We start from the raw sequence: 10,976 nt of genomic DNA on the forward strand, positions 1-10,976 counted from the left end.
CGCGAAACCACTTGAGGATGGCCTCACGCTCAAATGTCTGGCTGGTATCCATGGTATCCACTCGCGAAAACTGGTTTGAGGGATCCCGCAAATTTTTTTAGGGGACCGCAAGCCCTCTGGCTGAACAGTTCCGGTAAACCCGTCCCGCAAATGTTATACGGGACGCATTTGCGGGATCTGTTCCGGAGGGCTCGCAGTCCCGCAAATACAATTATAAGCAAATATTGTCAAGTTCATCATCTCACAAGTGCATAAAACTAGTTCATCATCATATATATATACATCACTAGTTGATCATCATACTAGTTCATCACATCTAAAATCATACGCAACATACGAGGTATCAAGTTTAGGCTCATGAATGCGAGATAAAACAAGACAAAATATGCTCAAATGATAGATCAATCAAGCACCATTCTCATTGTTGCATAGAACGCCGCCACCAACACCACCCCTAGCACCTCCATCGCCATCGTCCACATTGACCGGAGAACTCGCACCACCATCTTCACGGACTTGAACCGGAGAACTCGCACCACCATCTTCACGGACTTGAACCAGAGAACTCGCACCACCATCCTCGTGAACTTGCACCAGAGAGTGAGCACCACCACCACTCACATGGCTTGCCGAAGCACCACCATCACCATTCACATGGTTTGCCGGAGCACCATCACCCATGCCGAAGCCACCATCACCATGACCACCCATGCCGAAGCCGCCACCACCACCACAATGCCGAAGCCGCCCCCCCCCCCCCCCCCCCCCCCCGCAGGGCGCGCCCTCCAAGTTTGTGGTCATCTCGTTGCTCTTCTGACCTCCTCCCGAAACTTCTAGGGTGTCTTGTGGTCCAAGAAAAACGTCAAAAAAATTTGTTCCATTTGGACTCCGTTTGGTATTAATTTCTGTAAAGACAAAAACAAAGAAAAAACAGCAACTGGCACTGGGCACTAGGTTAATAAGTTAGTCCCAAAAAATGATGTAAAATAGCATAATAATGCATATAAAGTATCCAAGATTGATAATATAATAGCATAGACCAATCAAAAATTATGGTTAGTAGGTTGTTGCGGCGAGGAACAGACGGACGGCGGTAAGCCTCGCCGCGCCGCGCTAATTGAAGTAACTTTTTTTTGTGTGTGAGCTGGAGACAGCAGCGTTGAGGTGCGGTAGGCACCACTATATCCATCTACCACCATACCCCGGACTTCACACATCTCCATCGGGTGCGCCGCCGCCGCTGACGCTCGCCGCACAGGTGCATGCTGCCGCACCGTCGTCATCTCTCCCGGGTCACCCATTTCCACATGTCGCCGTCGTAGCAAAGTAGCTCGTTGTCTGTAGCTTTCCAGTTTGTCGGTTGCAGCAAAAATTCCCCCGGTACCAGCTTCTACCTTGGAGCAATTATGTGTCTGGCATCCCACAAAATTCAGCTGGATTGCTAGTCAAGAAAAACCCAGCTCGATTTAACGGGTGGACTCAAGCCCAAGAACAAACATGGTGAGTGTTAGCTCTAGGTAGGCCCAGGTCGCACACACGGGACCAGCCGGCGGCGCAGCCAGTCAGTGGAGCAAGGTGGAGCCAGGTCACCTGCGCGCCTTCTGGGCCAGCTCATGTGGGGCGTGAGGTCGCGAGTTTATTTTTCATTTTTTTTCTTCTTCTTTATTTTTTTGTCTTTTCATTTTTTTTCTTTTTCCTCTCCTTTTCTTTTCTCTGTTTTCCCCTTTTTTCATCTTTAATTTTTCACTTTTTTTGCGAATTCACTTTTCAAATTGACAAACACTTTTTTGTTCACCGAATTCAAAAAATGTTCATCAATGTAAAAAAAATGTTCATCGAATTCAACTTTTTTGGTCATTGGATTAAAAAAATCACCAAAATTAAAAATTTGTTCACCGACCTAAAAAAATGTTCATTACATTCAACTTATGTTTTTCATTTTCAAAAAATGTTCATCAAACTCAAAAAAATCGTTGATTTAAAATTTTCTTCATCCATTTTTCAGAAAAATGTTCTTCAGTACGATTTTTCTTCATCAAGTTCAAGAATTGTTCATCAAATTCAAATTTTGTTCATGAAATCTAAAAAATGTTCATCATTATTAAAAAATTCTCATAAACTTTTTCCAGAAAAGTAAAATATTGTTCGTAAAAGTTAAAAAAAGTGTTTATTCTTTTGAATCGAATACATTTTTTAATTCAGAAACTGTTTTTATGACAATTCACAATGTTTTGAATTCTAGAACCAATCCAGAATTATTTTAATATAGAATAAAACAAAAAACATAAAATAAAAAAGGGAAAGTAAAAATGAAAACGAAAAAAAAGGGGCGCCCGCCCGGCGCATGGGCCGGCCGCCGGCCCAACAACGCGCGCAGGGGTGCGGGCGGCGCGCTGTGAGGACTGGGGGCACCCCGCGCGCCATATCGGAGGTCCTGTGGAGCAAAGATACGAGATAAGGACAAGAAGATGAAATGTCAGAAGTTGTGTGCCAAGGAAAAGATGTAGAGGATGAAATGGGGCTGCTACAATGGCTCGAAGACTTGTTTGCTGGTACGATCAAGCAATCTTATGGTTTAGGATAACAAATCCACCATAACCATAGGATCCCTGGTATAACGTGCTTCAGCCTTGCCCACGTGGCGTGACAAGGCGCGAGTTCCGAGTCCACAACTCTCCCTCGTATAACTAGGCACCTGTACCTATACGTACCGACAAGCGGTGAGGCTTGCTTTCCCTCCAGGTATTACCACAGTGATGATCTTTCAGACCATAAGTGTTTTGGTTGCTTCTTGTTTACTCTACCAAGTGCCTGTCCACAAGTGTTATACTATCTTGGTTGGTCTGTCTGTCATATCATATGGTATAACGTGCTTGAAGTTTATCCAAGTCCAGTCTCCCACGTGTTTGCAGACAATAATGGCGAGTAATGGCTGGGAGCATATAACCGCGACTTATCCCTCAGTTCTGAACGAGCTCATTGTCAAGGCTATTGCTTCAAACCAGCAGAAGTAATACTTATTGGTGTGCATGTTCCTGTGCACATATGAGATCCTCTAGAGATGTCCTAGTCCGTGTGTCTTGGTTTAATTTGTCTCGTCATGGAATGAAAGGTCTGTAAATTCAGGTGTGACTGCAAATTGATCTGCATTTTAGCAGTTTGCAAGTTCCCTAGCTAGTCGTTTTACCCTTGTGTATTTCTCTTTGCATTAATTGTGTCGTATATCGTTGCTTTGTGCCTTCCGTACCATAAAAACTCTTTTCCTAGAAGTTGCCAAGAAAATGACATGGTTGCTTGAATGTGTGATTTCTATACATCCGTGGTCCGAGTAATCCATGAATCTGAATTATGATTTACATAATGTTGTTGCTTGTTCTATTAGCCATTCATTGGTCCTGACGTCTTTGCATGAGCATCTTTATGGAATCTGTGTGTTTTCGGGGGAAACAAAAGCAGGAATATACATGCATGCATTATATGAACCTTTGTGATATGGTGTATGCTCACTCCTGAAGGCTGCCGTGCTCAAAACACCAAGGGGTGAAGGCAACACCAACTAATGGTTCTGAAGGCCAGACAGACGAATCGGAAACTGAAATAGGGTTAGCCAGCTGAACCCTGTATTTACAGATCGCTTTTCGTGCGATGTAAAATGCACTATACTGTTACATTTCTGGTTTCATTCCAACAGTAAAATCAGGGGCGTAAATATTAATTGATCTGCATTGTAGCAGTTTGCAAGTTTCCTAGCTAGTCGTTTTACCCTTGTGTAGTTTTCTTTGCATTAATTGTGTCGTTGCTTTGTGCCTTCCTAATCATGAAAACTCTTTTCCTAGAAGATGTAAACAAAATGACATGGTTGCTTGAATGTGTGATTTATAGACATGCCTGTCTGAGTAATCCATGAATCTGAAATTATGATTTACATGATGCTGATACTTGTTCTGTTAGCCATTCATTGGTCCAGACATGTACTGTTGCATTTGAAGGAAATATGCCCTAGAGGCAATAATAAAGTTATTATTTATTTCCTTATATCATGATAAATGTTTATTATTCGTGCTAGAATTGTATTAACCGGAAACATAATACATGTGTGAATACATAGACAAACAGAGTGTCACTAGTATGCCTCTACTTGACTAGCTCGTTGATCAAAGATGGTTATGTTTCCTAGCCATAGACATGAGTTGTCATTTGATTAACGGGATCATATCATTAGGAGAATGATGTGATTGACTTGACCCATTCCGTTAGTTTAGCACTCGATCGTTTAGTATGTTGCTATTGCTTTCTTCATGACTTATACATGTTCCTATGACTATGAGATTATGCAACTCCCGTTTACCGGAGGAACACTTTGTGTGCTACCAAACGTCACAACGTAACTGGGTGATTATAAAGGTGATCTACAGGTGTCTCCGAAGGTACTTGGGTTGGCGTATTTCGAGATTAGGATTTGTCACTCCGATTGTCGGAGAGGTATCTCTGGGCCCTCTCGGTAATGCACATCACTTAAGCCTTGCAAGCATTGCAAATAATGAGTTTGTTGCGGGATGATGTATTACGGAACGAGTAAAGAGACTTGCCGGTAACGAGATTGAACTAGGTATTGAGATACCGACGATCGAATCTCGGGCAAGTAACATACCGATGATAAAGGGAACAACATATGTTGTTATGCGGTCTGACCGATAAAGATCTTCGTAGAATATGTGGGAGCCAATATGAGCATCCAGGTTCCGCTATTGGTTATTGACCGGAGACGTGTCTCGGTCATGTCTACATAGTTCTCGAACCCGTAGGGTCCGCACGCTTAAAGTTTCGATGACAGTTATATTATGAGTTTACATGTTTTGATGTACCGAAGGTTGTTCGGAGTCCCGGATGTGATCACGGACATGATGAGGAGTCTCGAAATGGTCGAGACATGAAGATTGATATATTGGAAGCCTATGTTTGGATATCGGAAGTGTTCCGGGTGAAATCGGAATTTTACCGGAGTACCGGGAGGTTACCGGAACATCCCGGGGGCTTAATGGGCCATAGTGGGCCTTAGTGGAAGAGAGGAGAGGCGGCCAGGGCAGGGCCGCGCGCCCCTCCCCCCCTAGTCCGAATAGGACAAGGAGAGGGGGGCGGCGCCCCCCCCTTTCCTTCCTCTCTCCCTCCTCTTTCCCCCTCCACTCCTACTGAGTCCTACTCCCGGTGGGAGTAGGACTCCTCCTGGCGCGCCCCTTCTGGCCGGCCGCACGTCTCCCCCTTGCTCCTTTATATACGGGGGCAGGGGGCACCCTAGAGACACAACAAATGATCATTTGATCTTTTAGCCGTGTGCGGTGCCCCCTCCACCATAGTCCACCTCGATAATACTGTAGCGGTGCTTAGGCAAAGCCCTGCGTCGGTAGAACATCATCATCGTCACCACGCCGTCGTGCTAACGAAACTCTCCCTCAACACTCGACTGGATCGGAGTTCGAGGGACGTCATCGGGCTGAACGTGTGCTGAACTCGGAGGTGCCGTGCGTTCGGTACTTGATCGGTCGGATCGTGAAGACGTACGACTACATCAACCGCGTTGTGCTAATGCTTCCGCTTCCGGTCTACGAGGGTACGTGGACAACACTCTCCCCTCTCGTTTCTATGCATCACCATGATCTTGCGTGTGCATAGGAATTTTTTTGAAATTACTACGTTCCCCAACAGTGGCATCCGAGCCTGGTTTTATGCGTTGATGTTATATGCACGAGTAGAACACAAGTGAGTTGTGGGCGATATAAGTCATACTGCTTACCAGCATGTCATACTTTGGTTCGGCGGTATTGTTGGATGAAGCGGCCCGGACCGGCATTACGCGTACGCTTACGCGAGACTGGTTCTTCCGACGTGCTTTGCACACTGGTGGCTGGCGGGTGTCAATTTCTCCAACTTTAGTTGAACCGAGTGTGGCTACGCCCGGTCCTTGCGAAGGTTAAAACAGCACCAACTTGACAAACTATCGTTGTGGTTTTGATGCATAGGTAAGAAGGTTCTTACTCAGCCCGTAGCAGCCACATAAAACTTGCAACAACGAAGTAGAGGACGTCTAACTTTCTTACCTATGCATGTTTTGTTGAAGTTATCGGCAACTAGCAAAAGCCTTATGATTGTCTCTTTATTGCATAAGATGCAAGCGCCAAATAATTGCTTTACTTTATCGCTATGCGATAGCAATAGTTGCAAGAGCAATAGTTGACGAGACGACCATGTGACGACACATTGATATAGATCAAGATGATGGAGATCATGGTGTCATGCCGGTGACGATGGAGATCATGACGATGCTTTGGAGATGGAGATCAAAGGCACAAGATGATGATGTCCATATCATGTCACATATTTTGATTGCATGTGATGTTTATCTTTTATACGTCTTATTTTGCTTAGTTCGACGGTAGCATTATAAGATGATCTCTCACTAAATTATCAAGGTATAAGTGTTCTCCCTGAGTATGCACCATTGCGAAAGTTCTTCGTGCTGAGACACCACGTGATGATCGGGTGTGATAAGCTCTACGTTCAAATACAACGGGTGCAAAACAGTTGCACACGCGAAATACTCAGGTTAAACTTGACGAGCCTAGCATATAACAGATATGGCCTCGGAACACTGAGACCGAAAGGTCGAGCGTGAATCATATAGTAGATATGATCAACATAAATGATGTTCACCATTGAAACTACTCCATCTCACGTGATGATCGGACATGGTTTAGTTGATATGGATCATGTGAACACTTAGAGGATTAGAGGGATGTCTATCTAAGTGGGAGTTCTTAAGTAATATGATTAATTGAACTTTAATTTATCATGAACTTAGTCCTGGTAGTATTAGCATATCTATGTTGTAGATCAATAGCTCGCGTTTAGCTCCCCTGTTTCGTTTTATATATGTTCCTAGAGAAAACTAAGTTGAAAGATGTTAGTAGCAATGATGCGGATCGGATCCGTGATCTGAGGTTTATCCTCATTGCTGCACAGAAGAATTATGTCCTTAATGCACCGCTAGGTGACAGACCTATTGCAGGAGTAGATGCAGACGTTATGAACGTTTGGCTAGCTCAATATGATGACTACTTGATAGTTTAGTGCACCATGCTTAACGGCTTAGAATCGGGACTTCAAAGACGTTTTGAACGTCATGGACCATATGAGATGTTCCAGGAGTTGAAGTTAATATTTCAAGCAAATACCCGAGTTGAGAGATATGAAGTCTCCAACAAGTTCTATAGCTAAAAGATGGAGGAGAATAGCTCAAGCAGTGAGCATGTGCTCACATTGTCTAGGTACTACAATCGATTGAATCAAGTGGGAGTTAATCTTCCAGATAAAATAGTAATTGACAGAATTCTCTAGTCACCATCACCAAGTTAGTAGAACTTCGTGATGAACTATAATATGCAAGGGATGACGAAAGTAATTCCCAAGCTCTTCGTGATGCTGAAATCGACGAAGGTAGAAATCAAAAAAAACATCAAGTGTTGATGGTTAACAAGACCACTAGTTTCAAGAAAAGGGCAAAGGGAAGAAGGGGAACTTCAAGAAGAACGACAAGCAAGTTGCTGCTCAAGTGAAGAAGCCCAAGTCTAGACCTAAGCCTGAGACTAAGTGCTTCTACTGCAAAGGGACTGGTCACTGGAAGCGGAACTGCCCCAAATAATTGGCGGATAAGAAAGATGGCAAAGTGAACAAAAGTATATTTGATATGCATGTTATTGATGTGTACTTTACTAGTGTTTATAGCAACCCCTCAGTATTTGATACTGGTTTAGTTGCTAAGAGTAGGAACTTAAAACAGGAGTTGCAAAATGAACAGAGACTAGTTAAGGATGAAGTGACGATGTGTGTTGGAAGTAGTTCCAAGATTGATGTGATCATCATCGCACAATCCATATAACTTTCGGGATTAGTGTTGAACCTAAATAAGTGTTATTTGGTGTTTGCGTTGAGCATGAATATGATTGGATCATGTTTATTGCAAAAGGGTTATTCATGTAAGTTGGAGAATAATTGTTGTTCTGTTTACATGAATAAAACCTTCTATAGTCATACACCCAATGAAAATGGTTTGTTGGATCTCGATCGTGGTGATACACATTTTCATAATATTGAAGTCAAAAGATGCAAAGTTAATAATGATAGTGCAACTTTCTTGTGGCACTGCCGTTTAGGTCATATTGGTGTAAAGCGCATGAAGAAACTCCATGCTGATGGACTGTTGGAATCACTTGATTATGAATCACTTGATGCTTGCGAACCATGCCTCATGGGCAAGATGACTAAGACTCCGTTCTCCGGAACAATGGAACGAGCAACTGACTTATTGGAAATAATACATACTGATGTATGCGATCCGATGAGTGTTGAGGCTCGCGGCGGGTATCGTTATTTTCTGACCTTCACAGATGATTTGAGCAGATATGGGTATATCTACTTGATGAAACACAAGTCTGAAACATTTGAAAAGTTCAAAGAATTTCAGAGTGAAGTGGAGAATCATCGTAACAAAAATAAAAGTTTCTACGATATGATCGCAGAGGTGAAATATTTGAGTTACGAATTTGGCCTTCAGTTAAAACAATGTGAAATAGTTTCTCTACTCACGCCACCTAAAACACCACAGTGTAATGGTGTGTCCGAACGTCATAACCATACTTTATTAGATATGGTGCAATCTATGATGTTTCTTACCAATCTACCACTATCGTTTTGGGGTTATGCATTAGAGACAGCTGCATTCACGTTAAAAAGGGCACCATCTAAATCCGTTGAGATGACACCTTATGAACTGTGGTTTGGCAAGAAACCAAAGTTGTCGTTTCTTAAAGTTTGGGGTTGCGATGCTTATAAGAAAAAGTTTCATCCTGATAAGCTCAAACCCAAATCGGAGAAATGTTTCTTCATAGGATACCCAAAGGAGATAGTTGGGTACACCTTCTATCACAGATCCAAAGGCAAGATATTCGTTGCTGAAAATGGATCCTTTCTAGAGAAGGAGTTTCTCTCGAAAGAAGTGAGTGGGAGGAAAGTAGAACTTGATGAGGTAACTGTACCTGCTCCCTTATTGGAAAGTAGTTCATCACAGAAACCGGTTCCTGTGACTCCTACACCAATTAGTGAGGAAGCTAATGATGATGATCATGAAACTTCAGATCAAGTTACTACCGAACCTCATAGGTCAACCAGAGTAAGATCCGCACCAGAGTGGTACGGTAATCCTATTCTGGAGGTCATGTTACTTGACCATGACGAACCTACGAACTATGAGGAAGCGATGATGAGCCCAGATTCCGCAAAATGGCTTGAGGCCATGAAATCTGAGATGGGATCCATGTATGAGAACAAAGTATGGACTTTGATTGACTTGCCCAATGATCGGCGAGCCATTGAGATTAAATGGATCTTCAAGAGGAAGACGGACGCTGATAGTAGTGTTACTATCTACAAAGCTAGAATTGTCGCAAAAGGTTTTCGACAAGTTCAAGGTGTTGACTACGATGAGAGTTTCTCACTCGTATCTATGCTTAAGTCTATCCGAATCATGTTAGCAATTGCCGCATTTTATGAAATCTGGCAAATGGATAAACAAAACTGCATTCCTTAATGGATTTATTAAAGAAGAGTTGTATATGATGCAACCAGAAGGTTTTGTCAATCCTAAAGGTGCTAACAAAATATGCAAGCTCCAGCGATCCATCTATGGACTGGTGCAAGCATCTCGGAGTTGGAATATACGCTTTGATAAGTTGATCAAAGCATATAGTTTTATACAGACTTGCGGTGAAGCCTGTATTTACAAGAAAGTGAGTGGGAGCACTACAGCATTTCTGATAAATATATGTGGATGACATATTGTTGATCGGAAATAATGTAGAATTATTCTGCAAAGCATAAAGGAGTGTTTGAAAGGAGTTTTTCAAAGAAAGACCTCGGTGAAGCTGCTTACATATTGAGCATCAAGATCTATAGAGATAGATCAAGACGCTTGATAAGTTTTTCAATGAGTACATACCTTGACAAGATTTTGAAGTAGTTCAAAATGGAACAGTCAAAGAAAGAGTTCTTGCCTGTGTTACAAGGTGTGAAATTGAGTAAGACTCAAAGCCCGACCACGGCAGAAGATAGAAAGAGAATGAAAGTCATTCCCTATGCCTTGGCCATAGGTTCTATAAAGTATGCCATGCTGTGTACCAGATCTATTGTATACCCTACACTGATTTTGGCAAGGGAGTACAATAGTGATCTAGGAGTAGATCACTGGACAGCGGTCAAAATTATCCTTAGTGGAATAAGGATATGTTTCTCGATTATGGAAGTGACAAAAAGGTTCGTCGTAAAGGGTTACGTCGATGCAAGTTTTGACACTAATCTAGATGACTCTAAGTCTCGGTCTAGATACATATTGAAAGTGGGAGCAATTAGCTAGAGTAGCTCCGTGCAGAGCATTGTAGACATAGAAATTTGCAAAATACTTACGGATCTGAATGTGACAGACCCGTTGACTAAAATTATCTCACAAGCAAAACATGATCACACCTTAGTACTCTTTGGGTGTTAATCACATAGCGATGTGAACTAGATTATTGACTCTAGTAAACCCTTTGGGTGTTGGTCACATGACGATGTGAACTATGGGTGTTAATCACATGGTGATGTGAACTATTGATGTTAAATCACATGGCGATGTGAACTAGATTATTGACTCTAGTGCAAGTGGGAGACTGAAGGAAATATGCCCTAGAGGCAATAATAAAGTTATTATTTATTTCCTTATATCATGATAAATGTTTATTATTCATGCTAGAATTGTATTAACCGGAAACATAATACATGTGTGAATACATAGACAAACAGAGTGTCACTAGTATGCCTCTACTTGACTAGCTCGTTGATCAAAGATGGTTATGTTTCCTAGCCATAGACATGAGTTGTCATTTGAT

The sequence above is a fragment of the Triticum aestivum genome, chromosome 6D (genome assembly GCF_018294505.1).
Source record: "Triticum aestivum cultivar Chinese Spring chromosome 6D, IWGSC CS RefSeq v2.1, whole genome shotgun sequence".
In the NCBI taxonomy this organism is placed as follows: domain Eukaryota; kingdom Viridiplantae; phylum Streptophyta; class Magnoliopsida; order Poales; family Poaceae; genus Triticum; species Triticum aestivum.